General features: G+C 35.0%; 1 long non-coding RNA gene across 3 annotated transcripts in view; it reads left to right on the top strand.

The window, feature by feature from the left end:
• LOC146394753 (uncharacterized) overlaps positions 1-22,043 on the top strand; it is a 617,916-nt gene extending 595,873 nt beyond the window's left edge. For 2 of the 3 annotated variants that reach the window (XR_014835544.1, XR_014835545.1), the window contains one exon: positions 18,794-22,043. This is a non-coding gene — a long non-coding RNA (uncharacterized LOC146394753). Of the gene's footprint in view, positions 1-13,341; positions 13,471-13,912; positions 14,021-18,793 lie in introns of all 3 variants that reach the window. The other variant, XR_014835547.1, reaches the window with a different exon arrangement.
• Positions 22,044-23,433: the final 1,390 nt, after the last annotated feature.

Genomic DNA, 23,433 nt, shown 5'->3' with positions numbered 1-23,433 from the left:
CTAGTTAGATACATTTCCGCTGTGCCATGATGGGAACTCCTTTTTCTTTTCTTTTCTTTTTTTCTCTCAATGAACTTTAATTGGTTTATTCCCATGACAATCTGAGATTTCCTACATCTCTTCACAATTTCTAACAACATGGCTATCAAGGTTCACATATTTTTTTGTATTATACAATAACACCTTTTATTCTTGTTTGACCTCACTTCCATTTTTAATACTGATGATAATGTTTAATGCACTATATTTTTGGTTTAATTCCTACTTCTCAAGCAACTTCTTTTATCTATTGTGTGAGCGTCTTCCTTTGCTCTGTCTTTTATGTTAGGAATCCTGTGTTTGCCCCTCTTCCCCCATCACACACTATTCTCTACTTCCAGGCCAGACCTCTCTACTGAAATCTAGATCAAAACCAAACATCACTTCTTAGTCTGTTAAATTGTTTTTCAGAGGACAAGGACTAACACAGAAAAAGAAACCTGAGTTTCATCCTTGATTACTAACATCCAACCAGTTGTCAAATTGTGTCGTATTCTCTCCTTAACGTTTCATAAACTGTCTACTTTTTTCCTACTCCTACTGAAATTAGCTTAGGCCAGTATCATATCTCACTAGAACCCAGTCCTGACCATTGTCCTGGCCTCCATTCTTGTAACATTCAATACAGTATTTACATTGTGTCCAGAATAATAGTCTTTATTTTATTTTATTTTTTTATTTTTGTATCTTTTTAGGGCCACACCTGCAGCATATGGAAGTTCCCAGGCTAGGGGTTGAATCAGCTACACCACGGCAACAGCAATGACAGATCCAAGCCGCATCTGTGACATATATCACAGCTCGTGGCAATGCCAGATCCTTAACCCACTGGTCAGGACCAGGGATCGAACCTGGATACTAATCAAGTTCTTTACTGCTGAGACACAATGGGAACTCCCAGAACAATATTTTTAACACAAATCTGATCATGAATTATTAAATAGTCAATTATAAAACATATAATTACATTTTTAAACTGAAGATATGGTAATGAAAATTATCTATCTGAAGGACAGAGAGAAAATAAAAATTGAAACAAATAATAAACAGAGCTCAGTGACCTGTGAGACACAATATATTAAGTATTGTAAGAAAATTTAAAACTATGAATTGCTAATACACATACCATCATGGATAAATTCTAACAGCATTATTTGAGGGGAAAAAAGCCTAGATATAAAAGAGCAGATACTGTATTATTTCATTTTTGTGAAGTTTCATAATAAGTAAAACATATGTATTGTGGAAAACAATAAGAAAAATGCATGCATTAACTTTATGTTGAGAAAAGCCTAGAAAGGTATATTCATTTAAAAATGCTGAATCATAATAAATACCAATGAAAATGAACTACACTTACATACAACAAGCATAACATTAGGTTAAAGAGGTAAGATACTAAATCATAAACCCAAATGATTTAATTTATAAAAATTTCAAAAGTAGGTAAAACTAAGCTATAACATTTAGCAATGCAAAACTGGGTGATTAAAGTATAAAGAAAGGCAAGATGGTGATTTCTGTAAAAGTCAACTTCATGGCTATTTTGGAAGATAGCGGTAGAAGGGGTTGTGATTGAGGAGGGGTGGGAGTTTTGGTGATACTTTATTTCATTTGGGTGGTGGTGCCATGGGTATTTACTGTATAACAAATGAAAGTGAAAACACTAGTTCAATCAATAAATGTGAAAATATGAAAATATGGACTGAACAAAAATGTTTCTCTTCTTCACTGCTTTATCTCTAGTATCTGGCACATAGCACATATCAAATGCAATAAAAATTTTTGAGAAAATGAATGAATGAACTGAGCACCTATTCTGTTTAGCATTCAGCTAGTGAATATTGCTATGGGTATGCTCAAGTTACTGATAATCTTGTTTGTGATAAAAGGAATATCTGCACATGCATAGTTAGAACAACTAGTAAATTCTCAAATTAACCTTTCAATTTATTTTTCATTTACCAATGTTATTATTTCATTGTTCTACTTTATTAATCTCCATAATAAAAATATATTTAGGAATTTCCAGTTCTATAAGTGGTGACAGGTTTGGCACTCCACTTTTGCAAACAGGAGTTTCCTATGAAGTATGCAATTTTGTGAAAATATACTAATTTTTAAATTGATATTTATCAATGAATTTTAACAATGCTAATAAAGTCAAAGTCTAATAGTTAAATAATATTTGAATTATGAATAGATTCTAATTCATGATTCTACTATTATTATCTCTACTTTGCCAAAATTCTCTCCTTAGCTTTAACCCAGCCCTCTGCTTGTTTTCAAATATCCAGATGTTTGCCCTAAGAGAACTCTATCAAAAGACAAATAGGTTATTGCTAATAGAATAGTATCTAAAATTACATTATATTTGCCATTCCGTTTTCTTCTCCTTTTGTTTATAATGGAGTCTCAAAAGTAAATAAACTTGATACCATTCAGCTCAACAATGCTAAATGTCAGTGCAGTGAATACAAAATAAACAAATGTCATTTTAGTTCATAAACATAAAAATTTCACCTATAACATTTTAATGAATTTTTAAAAGTAGGTCTTGCATATATTGGTTTGTTTCCCAAAAGAAGGAATAAGCTACAAGGCGCTGTTCCCATTTATTGTAAATTGTGGAACTGCAAATCAAAGAGAGGAGAACCAAACATTCAAAAAGGGTAAATAAATGCATCTTAATGCATACTACCTCTCAGACTAACAGGCATTAAAAAGAGAGAAACATCACAAACAGCAAATGTATTAATTGTGCATGGTTATAAAACTCAATGTTATTTGTATTGTATAAGCATTTATATGCATGCTGCAGATATTTTTCTTTCTCATAAACACCACCAGTAGTGAAGGTAACTTGTATCAGTCTCTGTTACTTCACTGTGACTATATCCTTGCATCTGTAAAGAGTGTAACTAATACTTTCTGAAATCAAGACAATGAAATATAAGTGACAAACGTGAAGTTCTGCACGTAGGTTTAAATAATGAAATGTATAAGGCATTTTATTTTACCAATCTATATGGGGAAAAGATTGGATATTGAAATGACTCTAAGCTTATATAAAATGGCAATAGGAAGTGGCACACAATAAAATTTTTATGTAAGCCTTCATCAGTAGAAATATAATGTCCAAAACAATGGAGGCAATGAGTCTCCTTTATCCTAACTGGTCAGAATGGGTCAGAATATTGTTTTAAGTTCTGAGTTATATATTTTTAAAAATCCTATTATTAGAGAAGAATCCTATTATTAGAGAAAAATCCTATTATTCAGAGAAGAATGAATAGAATGGTGAATGATAAATAAATCATGCCACTGGAGAACTGAGGAACTGAGGGAGTTTGGCTTTGGAAAGAGAGTCTTAGAAGAGCACATGGCTGGAGTCTTCATAGATATGAATAAATAAAAATAGAAGGTAAGATGTGTTTTATGTACATCCAGAAAAAAAGAGGTCAGGAATAGATTGAAATGTAAATAGATTTCACATCAGTAGAATGTGCACTTAATGACTAGAAGTGCTCAAAAATGGAACCTGGATGGCATGTTATGTAATAACCTTCCCAAATCAAAAATCCCAAGAGAGGCCTAGAAAGGACTCAGTCTGAGATATTTGGAAAAGAAATTCCCTTCTAGGCCTGAAATCCTCTTAAGTAAATGTTATTCTTGGAACCAATCTTCTCTCCTCCTAGATGCTTAGCTCCTTAAGGGCAATCACTTGGCCTTTACTGTGTTTCGTATCCAAATTCTGAATATAATCCTTGCAAAAATATCCATCAATGTTTTTAAATGACCCTTCATATTTGTGTCCTTTCTTTCCTCTCTCCTCTGCCAAACAAACATATCATATAAAAATGCCAATGAACAGCAAATACTGGTATATTCTTTTGAAAGATTAGATTATTTCTGTCATACTTTCCTTGAGGGCTTCTTAACACTCTTACTTCTTCTGCAAAGAGGTCCAGGGAGAGCCTGCTACCCAATCAATGGAACGTCATTCCCATTATACATCATAAGACATTCCACTGGCAGGAGCAGGAGGTCAGGAACTGCCCTTTTCAAAAACTTTAATGAAAAATAATATCCGATCAACTTTATGTTAAACAGGCTTGGATGCAAAGCAAGGCAATAGGCTCAGATGAAAAGCTAGGTTCCTGCCTATGAATGAAAGATAGATTTCTTTTTAATATCTCTATAAATCAGTAGAGGGGAGGGAAGAAATCGTCCTGAAATAAGCATGGGACTGGGAAAAAAGAGACTCTGGATTTAATCTCAGCAATGCCTCTAAAATAAATGTATCATCTCAGGCAAATTGATTCATTTTTCTGTGCCTCAGTTTATCACCTAATGGCCCCCTAACATCTGATCTCTTGCATTGGTAGATTGCTCAGTGCCACAACCTCCTACACGTAAAAAGAGAAGATGACTTCCTTTTAAAAAAGAAGCCTGGTTCTGAGGCATGAGATAGATGGGCTCCAGGATAGACATTTACAACTTGCCTCTTGTAGGAAATAGATACAACTAGCCTCTTATTTATACTTCCTGAGGCAGTAGATATGTGGGCTTTGGGACAAACATTTACAACCAGCCATCTATTTATATTTCAACATAAAAATAACAACAGGCACAAGGCAAATAACTGGTATTTGTCTTCTGTGAACTTGTTAAACAATGGTAATGACAGGATCAAAAGAAGGGGCTAAGCCCTGCTTGGGCATAAAACCAAGAGGTCACATACTTATCATCCTCAGGGTCAGGAAGATTCCAACTATGCATGTGCAGAGAGACCACCCTCCCACCCCCACTGGGTCAGAAAGGGAAGGGGTGCCCGACCATAATAAGTCTAGATAAGCTTCCCACAGTGCCTTGCTTTGGAATCCATTTTGGCCCAAAGATAAGCACATAGATCAGGGAGGGCTCTGGGTCTGGTCAGGTGTGAAAGATAAAACAAGATAATTGGTCAAAAGAAAACAAATACCCAGAAGTATTGTCCTATAGAAGGGATTTAAATCACCTTTCTGGCATGCTTGTCATTCAGGGGGATATCCACAGCCACATTCCTTTGGGTGCACATTACTGCTTAGCTTCTGCCTTCCATAAATAGACTAATTATCTATGGACTCTCCCACATGGTGTACCGTGTTTCTAACAATAAACTTTATACCTGTATTTACAGTACTGGCCTCCTTGAAATATTCTTGCTTTCAACAGGGGGGAAGAACCAGAGCAATTATGCTTCCAGTCTCTAGCTAGTCTAGTGGCTAGGTTCATTTCCTGAGCAGAGAATTAAGATCTTGCTCCAAGCCATCCCTCGCTGTTGCCTGACATCACTTCCACATTTAGGCACCTACTAACACTGTTTCTCCTTTTAGCAGTATTGCTTTTCTCTCTTCTTGTTTATTATAATACACCATACAATACTATTCACAGATTAGGCAAATAATAAAGTTTAATTAAAACTAAAGGAACCATCAGCAACCAAATTATGCATCATGGAACACTAAAGGTTTATTCTAACCATGTGATGTTTAGCAATTAATATATTATATTTACCAATATAATAATATATTTATCAATAAGAATAGCCATTATTAATACACTTTTCCCAGAAGTAATTGTTATCAGTTCCCTAGAACCCCGGGGATTTGCACTGGCTTATAATAAGACCCTCTTAATTTCATTCAGATCTGAGTTTGAGTCTTGGATCAATGACATGTTAGCTATATAAGCTTTGGTAGTTATTTCACCTCTCTGGCTCTCAGTTTCTTCTCTGTAAAATAGGTATACAAGACCCAGAACACAGGTATGTGAAATACCTAGCACAAGCTAGGCCCTTGTACTCCTTGGACCCTCCCTAAGTACTACTTCCATTTCTCTTGTTTTAGGCACTTGGATCATCTGTTTAAGAGCTATTACTATTTGATTTCTACAAAGCCTTCTTTTTCTTCTATTTTGGCTTCTCTTAAATACATTCCTGGCTTTAGCATGCATCCTATAGACCATTTTAACCTACACCTAATTATCTATCACTTTTATAAACACTGGCATTTTTAAAAGCATTCCTGTGGATTTCTACTTTCATTTTAAAATCCTTGAGGGCCATTTAAAATTTCTGAAATAAAAGAAACATTCCACAGATTCAACATCAGTCCCTTTGGGGCAAGAACCATGTTTTTCCAAGGAATAATGCTACCTATTCTTCCTACCTTACAAGGCATCTGTGAGGATTAAAAAAAAAAAAAAGGTAATAGAAGTGAAGCTTTTAATAACCTCCAGGGTTAGAGAAGAAATATTATTTAAATGGAAGGATCTGCTCTTTAATCAACTGGGAAACTTTATTTTTTCTGACTATAAGTGTGAAACCCCAGAGCAATTAAAATTATCTTTCTAGCTTGCCACATCAGTGTCCCTTCCATTGTGTTTTCTGTATAGCCCATTTTGGTTGTATTCACTATCAGCAGCTAGTGATTACTGAAGCAGTCATTGCAGTAAGAAACTCTTACTCAGCTTTGCAGGAGCTTAATAGTGTGTTCCTCATTACACAGAGCAAATTCTGATTCTCGATAAGATGAAACCACGAGAAAATATATTTAACGAGGAAGAAAACAACGGTGTTTGCTTTGTCCTCTGTTTCTCTGCACACGTTGTTGTGACAGGACTATAGCAAGACAACAGTGATGGGCGTTTGGTTCCCATTCCAATGAGGTATTCAAATAGGATTAATTCTCATCTCCATGATAAACTGTTTTATTGCTAAGAATTGCCATGGAAAGTGCCAGGGGATCTATTCACCATACTTTTAATATGAGGTCCATTTATGTTGATGCTCTAATTCAGAAACAGTAGGATATGCCATTTGATCTCTATCTTTAGTTGTGACATGGGTTTGTTAAATCATCTACCTGCTTTATCTCCAACTCTATTCCTCACTTTAATGAATTTGTCAGATCCCAGAATTAGGGGTGATGGCAATGACAGAGAACAAAGTGATAACCTCGAGAAGTAAAGTGACTTTGATTCTATCAATTCATTCACTCATCAAATTTATATTAAATACTTGTGTTCTATGCATTATATTAGGTGTTAGTATACAAAGATGACTTGGCACCCCCAAGAGATCATTTATTAAGGAGTATAATGATATTTAATCAGTTTGCTTTGTAGTCTGCTAGGTCTAAACACAACATCAATATACCTAAATATAGAGAAGGTGCAATGAGAGTTCAAAAGGAATAGAATCTAAGCTGCCCTGAAATAATCAGAGGGGCTAAAGAAACAGGATTGTCAGGTGAATACCTGTGGCAGATTGGAGGAGTAGACAATTTTAAGAGAGGTGAACAGAATTGCAGAGTCAGGGATACCCAAGAAAATAGTGTATTTATGAAACTTCATCTAGTTTTCTATTCCCATAGCATCATATAGTCCATGTTCTCACCAGATAAATCATATATATACATATATGGTGTAAGCCATGCAGAGTGACTCTATCATGGTTCTTATTTTTAATAACATTTCAAATAAAATCCAATTGCATATGAAGAGCAATTATAATGACTTTTAGAAATAAAACAACTCAGGTTAATGACATTTACTTTCCACAGGTGCACTGACACTGTCATATTTGTCAAAATGGAGACAAGTAGGTAAAACTGTTCAAACAAAAATGGATAGTATATAAATAACACTGAGGGCCTTTTTCAGCCCTGAGAGTCTCTATGTTATGAAAAGGAATTTTGTGAACTTAAAAAATAATAGTAATGGTCAAGAGATAGGAGAATTGTAAAAATTAAATCACAATGGAAAATTACATATCTCCTCCAATGGTATAAGGCTACTTTTTAGAAGCAAAGATTATGACTACTGCATCATCGTTTGATAAATTAGGTATTTTCCTATGGTGAGGTATATTTGACTTACCTATTATCTCTGCCATTAGTAGCCAATGGCAAATATTTACAAAAATAAAGATATATTGAATTAAATGAAGTTCATTATGTGCTAGGGTATGCATGGTATGCATGTATGTATCATTTCATCCTCACAGTAGCCCTAAGTGATAGGTGCTTGTTGTTGTTATCAGTTAGCTTTTTTGTTTTTGTTTTTGTTTTGGTGTGTGTTTTGTTTCAGAAAATAGATGCAAAGAATGGTTGGGTCATTCATCTAGGAATTGAAGAACCAGAACTTAACTTTAACGCTTGTATTTTACCTGGCACATCATGCTGTCGAATTCTAATGAGGCAGAAGTTGACCAGAATCAGGGGCATAGACAATTGCCTGGCACTAAAGAAGCTAACATAATTTCACCTCCTCACCCACAACTTTTTTTATGTGAATGCTCTGCTTTAGACATACTGGTTCAAAACATGCCTCTTATTGTCATTCTCTTTACTTCTCTGATCTGTTATATCTCCTATTTATGATCAACTTTTCTAAATAGCATATGTTCTTTAAATATACTATACCTTCTCTTAGAAATATTGGGCCAACCCAATAATATCTCTGACTTCAGAATTTTGGTAGCATTTATTGTCTATACTACTAACTTGACACTCAATATGAATACAGATATTTATCAGATTATTTGTAATGATTGTATGCACACATCCTAGAATACTTGGTATTCCCTATGTCTATTTCCATGATTAACAGAGGTAAATATTCAGTATCTTTGCTCATGATTATGCCAATCAAAGGATATTTAATTGGATCTTGGCTTACTTGGCACCTTAGGTACTAATTCATATAGGAACACAATTCTTCTACTTCAGTATTTATTCCTTTATAGATATAGTTCTGGAAAATGATATGCCATAGATGTATATCAATAATTGAGCACAAGAAAATAGCTTGAGGTAGCAATGCTAAAAGATGAATAAAACTCGCCCAAAAGAAATAGTTGCAATTATTTCAGAATTCCATTGAATTTTTATCTTACCAGAGGATTTACTTGCCTTTTCCAGTTTCTTTTTGCATTTTTTTGTGTTATCCTTTTTGAGAATGTCACAAAGGGTCCGAGGTCCAAATGTGACAGATGCTGTTTGTCTGATTTGTTTGTTAGATGAGGAAAGGTATTCAGGATGTGTCTATAGATAGTACATGAACCAGACTGTGACATTGCTGGTATGTTCATTTAGACTGCCGACATGATGGATGCTGATGACCACAACTAAATCCATTGGGGAAACTGCTAAACTGAAGTAAGCATCAGAATTTGGGCCATTTAGACGTCACGGATGTTTACTTTTTCCAGGAATTTTGGAGAATTTAGCTGTTCTTTTGGTACTACCATTCTTTTAAAAAATCTTATATATATATATATATATATATATGTAATATATATATATATATTTCTACTGTACAGCATGGTGACCCAGTTGCACTTACATGTATACATTCTTTTCTCTCATATTACATGTTCCATCATAATTAACTACACAGAGTTCCCAGTGCTACACAGTAGGATCCCATCGCTAGTCCATCCTGAAGGCAACATTCTGTATCTATTTACCCCAAGCTCCCAGCCCCTCCAACTCCCTCCCCTTTCCCCTTGGCAACCACAAGACTATTCTCCAAGTCCATGATTTTCTTTGCTGTGGAAAAGTTCATTTGTGCAGTATACTAGATTCCAGATATAAGTGATATCATATGGTATTTGTCTTTCTCTTTCTGACTTACTTCACTCAGTCTGAGAGCCTCTAGTTCCATCCATGTTGCTGCAAATGGCATTATGTCATTCTTTTTTATGGCTGAGTAATATTCCATTGTGTATATATAACACATCTTACTAACCCAATCATCCGTCAGTGGACATTTGGGTTGTTTCCATGTCTTGGCTATTGTGAATAGTGCTGCAATGAACATGTGATGCATATGTCCTTTTAAGCAGAGTTTTGTCTGGATATATGCCCAAGAGTGGTATTTCAGGGTCATATGGTAGTTCTATGTATAGTTTTCTAAGGTATCCCCATACTGATCTCCATAATGGTTGTACCAGCTTACATTCCCACCAGCAGTGCAGGAGGGTTCCCTTTTCTCCACACCCCCTCCAGCATTTGTTATTTGTGGACTTCTTAATGATGGCCCTTCTGACTGGTGTGAGGTGGTATCTTGTGGTAGTTTTGATTTGCATTTCTCTAATACTCAGTGATGTTGAGCATTGTTTCAAGTGCTTGTTGGCCATCTGTATATCTTCCTTGGAGAAATGTCTATTCAGGGCTTTTACCCGTTTTTCAATTGCGTTGCTGGCCTTTTTGCTGTTTAGTTGTATAAGTTGTTTGCATATTCTAGAGATGAAGCCCTTGTCAGTTGCATCATTTGAAACTATTTTCTCCCATTCTGTAAGTTGTCTTTTTGTTTTCTTTTTGGTTTCCTTTGCTGTGCAAAAGCTTGTCAAGATTAATGTTCAGAAATAAGTTGCATTTCTGCATACTAACAATGAAATATTAGAAAAGGAATACCAAAAATACAATACCTTTTAAAATTGCACCCCCAAAAATTAAATATCTGGGAATACACCTGACCAAGGAGGTAAGGAACTTATATGCTGAGAACTATAAAACATTAATCAAGGAAATTATAGAAGATGTAACAAAATGGAAAGATATTCCATGCTCCTGGGTTAGAAAAATTAATATTGTAAAAATGGCTATACTACCCAAAGCAATGTACAGATTCAATGCAATCCCTATCAAATTACCCATGACATTTTTCACAGAACTAGAACAAACAATCCAAAAATTCATATGGAATCACAAAAGACCCAGAATTGCAAAAGCAATCCTGAGAAACAAAAACCAAGCAGGAGGCATAACTCTCCCAGACTTCAAGAAATATTACAAAGCCACAGTCATCAAGACAGTGTGGTACTGGTACCAAAACAGATATATAGACCAATGGAACAGAATAGAGAAAACAGAATAAACCCAGACACATACAGTCAACTAATCATTCACAACAGAGGCAGGAACATAAATTGGGAAAAAGACAGCTACATGCAAATCAATGAGACTAGAACACACCCTCACACCATGCACAAAAATAAACTCAAAATGGCTTAAAGAGTTAAACATAAGACAAGACACCATCAAACTCCTGGAAGAGAACACAGGCAAAACATTCTCTGACATCAACCTTACAAATGTTTTCTCAGGTCAGTCTCCCAAAGCAACAGAAATAAGAGCAAAAAGAAACCAATGGGACCTAATCAAACTGGCTCTACCATTCTAATTTGCAAAAATTGAGACCTCTCTAGATTACAAAACTCCATGTAAATAGCCATAGCATAATTGATATAAAGGCTAACAGATAAATACATATAACTTTATATGTAGGAGTTCCTTTTCCTGAAAGTTTTTCTCAAAATTGATAATGGCTATCAGCTAAGTCTAGATATATGGGAAAAGTTTCTCAAACCAAAACTAGTTTTCTCCTACTATCTTCTTACTTGTTTAATGTTGAAAACGATGTTAAAGAAAAGCCAAGGTGAGAATTCAGGGGTATTATAGAATATGATAGTTTTTCTTGTCTAATTGCCACTGCCTATGAGCTCCCCATACCACACACACATGCAAGTACAAACCGATTGATTTTTTTTTTCCTTCTGGAAAACCATCTTTATATAAGAGGAAGAAAAATGAAAATCATCCCAAGTATAGCATTGCTTCCTCAAAGTTCTGATTCAATTAAATCCTTACTTGCAAGTAGAAACAACAGTAAATCTTCATATGAAATAGAAGATTGCAACTTTTACTTCTGAGGATATCCCAGTCAGTTCAAGAGTGACAAGGATAATCAGCCTTTGTGCCTGGCATAAGTTAGGCTGTTTGGACAAGGACATCTAGGCTCTAAACTTATGTGAACTTCTCACACTTTAACTTGTTTGTTCCATCTCAGGTATAGAACTCCACTCTGTGCACAAACATTTCCTGCCTCATTTTTCCTATTTTTGAAATATTTGATGTAATTTGTTAAGCTTTAAGGTTCCTCTAGCAGGTTTTAGCAACTCCTCTTCTTTCCCAGACATCTATCCAACAGTCTCTGCTTATATGCTTTCTTTGGCTTGGTCTTTGAGTATCTTCCTATTGCAATAGCCCCCTTTAATAAAGCCTTCCCTTTCAAAATCTGGACTTCCATGTGTGTGTGGTGGGGGGCTCTTAGGCGGCAGTACTTAGACAATAGGAACTCATATTCCTTTTTTTTTGCCTATTTAGTTTTATTTTTATGATTTTTATTTTTTCCATTATAGTTGATTTGCAGTGGTCTGTCAATTTTCTACTGTACAGCGAAGTGACCCAGCCACACAAACACATATATACATTCTTTCTCTCACATTATCCTCCATCATGTTCCATCACAAGTGACTACATATAGTTCCCTGTGCTATACAGCAGGATCTCATTGCTTATCCATCCCAAATGCAATAGTTTGCATCTATTGACTCCAGACTCTTAGTTCATCCCACTCCTTCCCACTCCCCCTTGGCAACGAACAAGCCTGTTCTCCAAGTCCATGAGTTTATTTTCTGTGGAAAGGTTCATTTGTGTGGTATATTAGATTCCAGATATAAGTGGTATCATATGGTGTTTGTCTTTTTCTGACTTACTTCACTTAGTATGAGAGTCTTAATTTCATCCATGTTGCCACAAATGGCATTATTTCATTCTTTTTATGGCTGAGTATTTTTCCACTGTATATATGTATCACATCTTCTTAATCCACTCAACTGTAGATGGACATTTAGGTTGTTCCCACGTCTTGGCTATTGTGAATAGTGCTGCAATGAACACAGGGGTGCATGTATCTTTTTCAATGAAAGTTTTGTCCAGATATATGTCCAGGAGTGGGATTGCTGGATCATATGTGAGTTCTATATTTAGTTTTCTGAGGAACCTCCATACTGTTTTCCATAGTGGTCGTACCAATTTACATTCCTACCAACCCTGCATGAGGGTTCCCCTTTCTACACATCCTGTCCAGCATTTGTTATTTGACTTGTTAATGATGACCATTCTGACAGGTGTGAGGTGGTACCTCATAGCAGTTTTGATTCTATAATTTCCCCACAAATAATTACATAAACAAGGCTTCAAGTTATTATCTCTAAAATTAGGGTAATGATTTCTCCCTGTTTCTACTACACAGACATATTTAGAGTGACACATGAGAAGACATATTTGGCTATAAGCCATTTGAAAGTATATTGCTATGTTAGATAATTACAAGTTGTCATTACCATACCCATTAATATCAACAACGTTTTCTTTTAATCCAGTGATTTTTCAAATGTTATCCTTGTAGGTCATTGGTCCCATATCAGCATAATCACTTGGGAATTTACAAGAAATGCAAGTGCTTGGTTCCCACTTTACACCCATTAAATCAAAAACTCTGAAGCTGAGGCCCAGTAATCTGCCTTAAGCCCTCCAGGTAATTTTGGTGAATACTCAAGTTTGAGAATTTAGTAATCAATTAAAGTATATCAGTGAGTTTGCAAAAAAGATACATTTTTTTTTTTTTGCCAAGAGCTTTGAAAACATTTAAGATACCAGTTGCATTTACCCCCACTTAAAAATAACACCTAAATGCCTGAAAAATCATTTTAAAGCATTCAATTACAGATATTCTTTCTGGTGGATGATGTGGATGGTTGTCTCAGTTTTTATTCTTTACATATTTCCTTGCTTCTTGAAGAGGTGCGAATGAGCAGAAGAGGCACAATTTCTAAAACAGAGCCCTGGAATTCTTCTCACATCCTACTCTCATCATGATAAAATATTCACTATTGATAGATGACTTTTGTACTCTGTGAGATATCAAGCCCTATTAGTCACTCATTTATGCAATTTAAATGCTGGATTTTGTTTTTCAGTGCTGAAGACCCATTACCAAAGAGAGCCCAGCTGTTACTTTTTGCTTCAGGGACATTCTCTGCAAATTCAATGGGTTTTGCCTCAATTCAGAAAATGGAAAGCATTAGGTTTGTAACAATAATTATATCTCTCTCCAAGGCTCTTATACTATCAAGCCAGAGAGGAGAGTAGTAGTAATTGGTTAGATTCATCAAAAGAGCACATTTATTCTTAAAACATCTTTTTGTAGTGGGCAAGTGTCCATTGAACAGATGGGCCAATAGGCACAATGTTAGAGTTATATGAATACCTAACATTTGGGTGGCACTGTTGAAAATACAATCAGTAACTATCTTTTCTATATTGATATTCACAAAATTTTTAGGTAAGACAATTGACCCAGAGTTTGAACAAATAATGTCCCTTTCTTTTGACTCAATATTTTCTTCCTAAATTGGAGGCAGTGGGAAAATATGTAATTGATGATAGGGAAAAATCCTGAAGTCTCTTCTTCACATAGAGAAGAAAGGTACTTCTTTGGCCCATTTGACACCTTCTAACACCTCTCTAAGCATTGTTTCATATTTAGCAAATGATGTTTTTCACTCCTCTTCAGCTGCTCCAGGTGTATGGGATGGCTAGACCCCAACTCCTATCATCAAGCAAAGTACCCTGGCATGAGGTTAAGATGAGAAAGAATGTATAGGAAATTCTCCCATGTTAGGAGTGGATGGGGGATACCTAGGGGATAAAAATACACAAATCAAAATACTGAAAGGAAAGACAAGAGCTCAAGGCTCCTGGCCCATTTTTATGTTTTCTGCACACTAAGATTTCTTAGTTTTGAAGCACAAAACCCTTTGTTTTGTTTGGGCAATTAAGTTATGGACTCCATATCTTTTATTTTCCATAAATCACAACTAACTATTAAAGGGCAGTATTCCCCTACTTTTGCGGGGGGGCAGGGGTGTGGTAGGAGTTGCTTTTTCTGAAAGCTTTAACATAAGCAAGGGATTTGGTGTTCATGTAGAGCTAGGTCAGGGCAGGAGGAGAGGGTGCATAACAGTACCTATGGTTAAGAATAATGAAATCATTGACATAATGTGATGTGAACACTGTTGCCTGCATGTTCCTTTTGGAAGTTGGCCAAACAGAGTAAGAGTTGGAAGTGACTTAAAGATATAGAAAAGATATATTATATTATTAATCTCAGATTTATTAGCAATTTCAACAAGGAGGTAGAGCCTGTTGTTAAAAGGCAACAGACTTCTCTAAAGAATGTAAACCCTTTCAATAATGGATTCCATTAAGATATGGAGTCCATAAATTAACTGCCTGGACAAATCCATTGGGCATGCCATAGGAGACCCATTATGTTTGAGCAGGTGTGAAACCAACAACCTACCTGTCTTTTTCTAGGTAGCTACTAGGATTTTCTTTTTAACCTACAATAGTGCCTGACATTTTTGAAAGTCAAAAAGTAACTTAAAAGAAAAAACATTGACTTTATCAAAATGACTGAAGTTTGATATCAATTTGTCAAAGTGGTAGCAAGCATTTAGTGATGAATAATGTGTATCTAAAGAAAAACATCATCTAGTAAGTTTTACCTTATTCTTACCTATTACTTTTTGATAAGAAATAATGAAGCACAATACTTACAAGAACGAGAACTTGGCTTCACCATTACCATTCAATTCCTTCACTGATTCTTTATCCTACACTAGTGTCTCTGTGACACTCTGATCATCATTTTATTCTAGTAGTGAAGAGAGCTGAAAGACTATTCCTTTACTAGTCATGGTCAAGCTACTTAATCTCTGAGCCTCAGTTTCATCTTTAGAAAAAAAGTAATTAAAAAAGAAGGTTTTGGGATCAGATTGACTTAAATTCAAATTTTGGGTCTGCCTTTTTAGGTGAATCTTATAACGTCTATGACCATTCGTTTATAATAATACCTACTACATGTGGTATTTTAAGATTAAATGAGATAATGTATGTGATACGTGTAGCACTCTGCATATAATAAATGCCCATTTAATGTTAATTGCTTTCCTGCTGCTGCTGATGATGATAAAAGAGGATGAAAAGAATGAGATATGGTGATAATACCTGTGTTTATCCCACTAGCTCTGCAAAAATAAAGGAGGGTTAGTAATGTTTGCCAAGCAGTATATAGGATCTATAAGTTTTTCCAAGGGAAGAGGCACACATTTTACTTGGGTAAAGATATTCTCATAGCTTCTATCACTGCCCTGAACACAGGTATATGCTCAATGTGTAGCCAATTATAAATAATTATGTAGCGTGTTTGTATGCTGATGAGGGTAACCCATTAGAGAAGGAAACATTGATGGGAAAGGTGAGAAGGGTTATATTCATATCTTTAAATAGGTAAGGAGGAATGGGATTAGTTTAGTGTACAAATGAAGGAGTTGAGCCTAACTAGAAGCATTGCTATTTTATTTATGCCAAAGGAAGTGGAAATGGAGTATATGGGCACAAATGCAAGCAGGTAAGTCGATGTGACAGAGGGAACCTATAGAAGTTCTCTTCTGGTAGCTTCATAGGAAGATCTGAAGATGATGGAGGAGATGTTAGAGATCCAAATAGAAAGATCAAAATATGAAATAGACACTTATTAGGTTTGGACTAACAACTAGAACTGAATATTAAATTCTGGGAAAATCCTGTTTTAAGATTATAAAGGTGTCTACCTCATTTGTTGACCTACCAGTTGGGACTAAAGAATGAATATTCATTGAGAACCAGTAAATGTTTTTTATATTGTGCCCAGTTTTATACTGAGTGAGAAAACATAAGACCTGGATATTTTAAAAATATTAATGTTACATAAAGTATTGTTTCTAATGTTTATTTTCTCAGTGACATGGCTTTTGGAAAGGTCTTGGAGGTTTCAGCTTATTCATTTCATTTATTTTTTGTTGTTGTTGTTAGTAGAGGTGAGAAGGAAGGATGCAGTATGTCAAAGTTTAAAAGCCACTAAAACAAACTTATCCATGAAATTTAAGCTGTTGAAGTGATATGAGGGCTGCTGTCTATTTGTAATGGTGTGCTTCTATGCTGGAAATTGGATTTTTGTTTCTGAAATGAAAATTGTGTTCTAGTTTCACACTACCTAAAGGGGAAAATGGCCACCTGGGGTCAGGATATCAGACTGACTGATAGGAATGAAAATATATATATATATATATATACACACTATATATATATATATATATATATATATATATATACACACTATATATATATATATAAAATTCACTTTACTGCATGCCTGAAACTAACACAACCTTGTAAGTCAACTATATTGCAATAAAATTAAAATGTATTTAAAAAACATGTTCTAAGTAAAACAGTATATGTACACTGACATGAAGCATTTATAAATGTCATGCCTTAAAATCATTCTATCCATTATAAATTTTGGTTATATTGAACTGGGAAACATATTTTTATTGACTATTTCCTTATGCCATTATATTCACTCTTCATATAGGCATATTTTGGAATTATTTACCTATACAACTGTTTTTCACTATTTGGTATGATTGTATATTTGATTTCAGAGTTTATCTTCCTCTTCCTCTTAAATTCTTTTTGTGCATTACATAAAATAGTATCCCTAGTTTTTTCAGCTTGTTTTTTTGTTTGTTTGTTTGTTTTGCTTTTTAGGGCCACACCTGTGGCTTATGGAAGTTCCCAGGCTAGGGGCTAAATTGGGCTGCAGCTGCCCGCCTGCGCCACAGCCACAGCTACACCAGATCTGAGCCATGTCTGTGACTTGAATCACAGCTCACAGCAATGCCGAATCCTTACCCCACTGAGTGAGCCCAGGGATCGAACCTGCATCTTCATGGATACTAGTTGGATTTGTTTCTGCTGTGCCACAATGGGAACTTCCAGTTTTATCATCTTTTAAATAATTTATCATTTACATCTTCTATTTTCCTTGATTCAGCACTTATTTAACAGTGTTTTTAGGTGTTTAGGAGTGTGTCTTCTTGTTGATTGCTAATTTTATTAAATTGTGGTAAAAAAAAAAGAAAAAAAATACAATCTCTAGTCTATGGAATACAAGCATACCTAGAAGATATTGCACGTTCAGTTACAGCACACTACAATAAAGTGAATATGGCAAAAAAATGAGTCATGTGAAATTTTGGCTTTCCCAGTGCACATAAAAAATATATTGACATTACACTGTAGTCTATTAAACTGTGCAATAGCATTATGTCTTTAAAAACAATGCATATACATTAATTTCAAAATACTTTATTGCTTAAAAAATGCTAACTATCATCTGAGCCTTCAGCTAGTCATAATCACTTAGCTGGAGGATCTTGCCTTGATGTTGATGGCTACTGCCTGATGTTGCTAAAGAATGGGGTAGTTGTGGCAATTTCTTTTTTTAAGATTTCTCTGCTCATTTTTAAATTGGGTTTTTGTTTTTTGACATTTAGTTTTATGAGTTTTTGTAGATTTTAGATATTAATCCCTTATCAGATATATCATTTGCAAATTTCTTTCATTTTGTAGGCTCCCTTTTTCTTTTGTTTATTGGGAGGTGTTTTTTTTTTTAATTACTAGTTCATTTTCATTACTGGTAATCAATCTGTCCTTGGGAGATTGTACATTTCTAGAAATTTATCCATGACTTGTGCAAGTAATACTATTATTTTATTTATTTTAATTATTAATATTATTAACATCTTTGTGGCCACATGCATGATCAATTCCTTTTAATGTATCATGGCTATTTGTATTCTCTATTTGTAGAGATCAAAGTTTTATATTAAGTTTATTGGGATTATTATACAAATTATATATACTTCCATTTTTAAAAATTAAAAAAAATTTAAAATTTCTACCACACACAGGTGCCTTTGACTCCAAGGTGGTGCTGGTCTTCTTGGGCAGAAGCATGGCCTGGCTGATGGGCCAGAAGCCTCCCTGGGCAATCAACAGGCCACCACCCAGCAGTTTGTTGAGCTCCTTGTCATTGCTGATGGCTAGCTGCAGGTGGTGGAGGTGGTCCAAGTCTTGCGGGCTGCATTGCCTGTCTGCTCCAGGATCTCGAGGTGAGGTGTTCTGAGCATCCGGCTGGTGTGGCGGTGCCCACCTGCTAGGAGTAGTGGCCCTTCTGAACTGCAGCAGCTGGTGCAATCAACCTGTCCAGAACAGGAGTCCAGAGTACAAAAAGAACCACGGAGGACTTGGCCATGCTGCGGGTCTTGCTGCCGCTGGATGTGCTGTGGGAGGTTGGGGAGCGGTGAGGAGGCTGCGGTTTATCCATTTCTCCTTGAGGGTTATGGTTTTCTACTATTTTGCATCTGTTGGTATTTTTCATGTTAAAATGTTTATAAATGTTAAATTATCTTTGTTGCTCTTGTCCCATAGTTATTAATAATGATTCACAGAGGTTTCCTTTTGAACGTAAAACTATAGTCATGTTGATTAGACTATAATTATTCCACTTTTTATCTTATTTGATGCATTTAATCTTATATTCCATCTTTGATATTAATACTTCCAATCTTATGCTTATATCGTTTGCATTTGCCTCTGCCTGTTTTTATTTTCAACTTTTTTGTCATCTTATTTTATGAGATTTTCTTGTAGAAAGTACTTTTTACACAATTTGAAAAGCTTTTTTTCCTTTGCTATGGCAATTTAGCATATTAACATTCACATTAACAGGTAAGATCATTTCTTATATGTCAATTTCAGTATTTATTATCTTTTATAGATTTTCCCCTTCTTTTTTAGACTCTTTAATTTGGCTGGATTGATTTTTTTTTTCAGTGCAGCCCTGACACACCAATTGCCATAATAATTTGGAAATTCGCCTATGAATCTCAAATGTTCACCTTCCACTTTAGGGGGGACCTATGCATGCCTACTAACCACCTACAAATCCTTAGGGGGTAAGAAGTTGCTGATGCCCAAATTTCTGTGTCTTTAACTGGCCCTATGGTTAAAAACCACAACATCACAAAACCTGTATATTCTTCTGTCTGAATCACCATGTCACTATCTCAGTTGTTATCTGAGCTCATCCGCCAGTTCCAACAATCAGACAGGGTTATTTTAGTGGTTAGGTGTCTAAGCAGTCAGGTAGGAAGAAGAGAGCATGAGAAACACATACTCAAGCCCTTATTGTCTTTGTTTTAATTTATATTGGATTGTCATGTTCTTAGATTTCCAGCACTAAAACTGTACATTTCAAATTAGGACTAAATTTCACAGAACAAAAACAGTGATTTTTTTTTTCTCAATTCTTAATGCTGTGGAGGGATAGAATGTGGAATAAATTCTTTCATTTGTCTTTGTGTTTTCAAAATCAAACAATATGGTCACTCCTGTCAGGAAAACTTTTTTTTTTCTACTTTTTTTTTTGTCTTTTTAGGGCTGCATTGAGGTATATGGAGGTCAAATCATATAAGGGGTTGAATATAGGAGGTACAGCTGCCAGCCTACACCACAGCCACAGCAATACCAGATCTGAGATGCATCTGCGACCCATACCACAGCTCACAGCGACAGCAGATCCTTAACCCACTGAGTGAGGCTAGGGATCGAACCCACATCCTTATGGATACTAGTTGGGTTCGTTAACCGCTAAGCCACAATGGGAATTCAAAGAACATATTTATATTCAGTACATCAAAATGTTTAAGTCCCTACATTTATATAATGCTATAAAGTGCTTCTAAAAGCAAGGTTTATATACATCCATTATTTTAATTATGTTCTCATAATAATGCTGTGAGAAAAGTCATTATCTCTACCTTAGAGATGATAAAACTGGAGCCGAATGATGTTAAATGACTTGTCTGAATTCATATAACTAGGAAGAGGCAGTTACTGTGTTTTTCGGCTAAACGTATTGCTCTTTTCTCTACACATAGTTTACCCTAAAATATAAAGCCACTCATATGAGATGTAAATCTTTACTGTTCATCACTCTCTTCCCACAACCCTTGTTTTGAAGATTTGAAAAGAAAAATAAAGATAAAGCAAAAAAGGGTTATACCTCACTAGGATGGTTAAAGAGGAAGAATCTGACTTGCAATCTCCCCCAAATGTGAGTGCTTGAAATGAGTTTTTTGATTTATCTTTGTGCAGGATATATATTATTTTCATGCTAAGAAACTGTCATCAGAGTTCTCATTGTGACTCAGCTGGTTAAGGACCCAACATTGTCTCTGTGAGAATGCAAGTTCAATCCTTGGCCTTGCTCAGTGGATTAAGGATCCAGCATTGCTGTAAACTGACAGATGCTGCTCGGATCTGATCTGGTTGTAGCTTAGGCCCCAGCTGCAGCTAGGATTCAACCCCTGGCTTGGGAACTTCCACATGCTGAAAGTGCAGATGTAAAAAGAAAGAAAAAAAAGAAATATACTCATTTCTTTACTCATTTCCCAGTCATTTGTTTGTTATGTGGACAGAGCCTGAATGTCAATTGATTATTAAAACTGTTCCTGCAGTCTCACCAGAACCTTTGTTTTCAGTTGATAAAATTGTTTCTCCACAATTCACTGCCCTCCGGAATATTACATATATAGAAAGAACAAAGAAAGGGAGGTTCACTGGAGTAAACTTAATAGAGACATTCAGAGCAAAATAAAACTTCCAGAGACAGTGTCATAATCAAAAGTGAGCTCAGGTATGCTTGGGAAAAAGACTAATTGACATGCATTTGCTATGGTAAGTCCTGTCCTACATTTCAAGGTCAGGCTCAAGGTGACAGCTGCTACTACTTCCTCTTACCCATAAAGCAGAACTAATCCCTTGCATTTATAAGGTAATGGAACGCTTCATAGCACTATGTGTTAACTTATTTGAGACTCACAACAACCCCTGCATAGGCCAGGTAATAATTATGCTAATTTTATAGAGGCACAAAGAGGTAAAGTGATTTTTCCAAAGTTACCTACTTACTTTAAGCCCAAGATTAAATGTTTCACTATGCTGTCCATGATTATGAAAACTTTATATTCAGCAACTGTAACCTTGTAATGTATAGTGAATTATTTGATATGTATGAAAATAGCCAAAATGCAAATGTATATTTGTTTGTGGCTATTATTTAAAAATAAAACACTTTATTGAGATACAGTTGACACATACAAAGCTTAAGTATTTAATATTTACAACTTAATGAGTTTGGAGATAAGCACACACCCTTGAAATCATCACCATAATCAATGCCATAAACATATCCATCAGGTCCAAAATGGTTTATGGTCATTATTGCTGTGAGAGGGGATGGTGTCTGAAACACTCTTGAAATTCTGCTGCTCAGTTAGAATGATTATTTAATACAATGCATAAAGATCTTGGCAACTGTGGACTATGGGGTACTTTGGAAACACAGTCACAATATAAATTGATTAGGATTGGTTTAGAAATGAAAATATTCCCATTACCAATCTGGAAGCTAATTGGGTATATGATGCACAGATATTGCCTTATAAAGGAATATTTCCATTGTAAATACTTAAATTTTTTGTGGAATATTTTTTAAATGATTTATGATTGAATCATTTATTTTTATTTATTTATATATCTAGCTACCATACTTTTCTAAATATTATCTGAGGTATTTTGAGATTTGTGGCTAATTATGGATTTTAGAGATTTGCTTTAAAGGGAAAATTTATATGATAATATGAACATTTAAAAAAGATAGTTATGTAGTCATTCCTAAAGATAATTACCCTTATTAACCAGGTGTTTCAGAAATCTAGATAGAGCCATTAGCAGTTTGACTTAGAGTTCCTTTTGTGAAACTACCATTTACCAATGAACAATATTTAGTATTTTGCAATTAATCAGCAACACAAATTTGATACTATGCAGTAGCAAATAAGAACTTTCTAGAATAAACTCGATAATAATTAGTGGTGCCATTTTCTAATAACCTGAAAGAAATCCTTTTCTTTTGGATAAGAAGTTTGTCCTGATGTAAACAGCAGCAGCTTTTATTTTGATGTACCAAATATATTTACAAATATTTCTAAGGATAGGCTTATTTCAATGATGCCAATTTTGAAAGAACCACTTTCTAATCTTATACCCTGAAACTATTCAAGTATTTCCAATTTGGCTACCAAGACTCTAGTTTAAAGCAAAGAGAGGCATGAATTTGTCCATGTTACATTATTTTTGCTATTTGCTATGTTGGTCTGATGTCAAGGCTGATGTTCTGATATGAAGCAGTGTGGAAAGAAAGAAATACAGTGATTAAAATTCATTTTCTTAATGCAAGTTAATAAATTCATTAAAAATCTCTAAAATAACCCAAATGGAAAAATGCCTATGCAAAACAAGATTAAGATTAGTATTATGTATTCTAGAAAGATAAAGGCGTGCCTCTTAAGAAGGTTGAAGTGAATGAGTATGATTGGGTAAATGGTTATAGCTGTAATTTACCATATCGTGAAGTGTGAACATAGTGCCAACTCTAGTTAAAGCTTCCAACTAAGAGAAACTTGAAACATAATGCTGAGGGATG

Source organism: Sus scrofa, chromosome X (assembly GCF_054392235.1).
Source record: "Sus scrofa isolate SSC_HxYL_T2T_F1_AM1 chromosome X, Sscrofa_HxYL_maternal_Yorkshire_Landrace_v2.0, whole genome shotgun sequence".
Classification (NCBI taxonomy): Eukaryota; Metazoa; Chordata; class Mammalia; order Artiodactyla; family Suidae; genus Sus; species Sus scrofa.
This window is presented reverse-complemented; position numbering and strand designations above follow the sequence as displayed.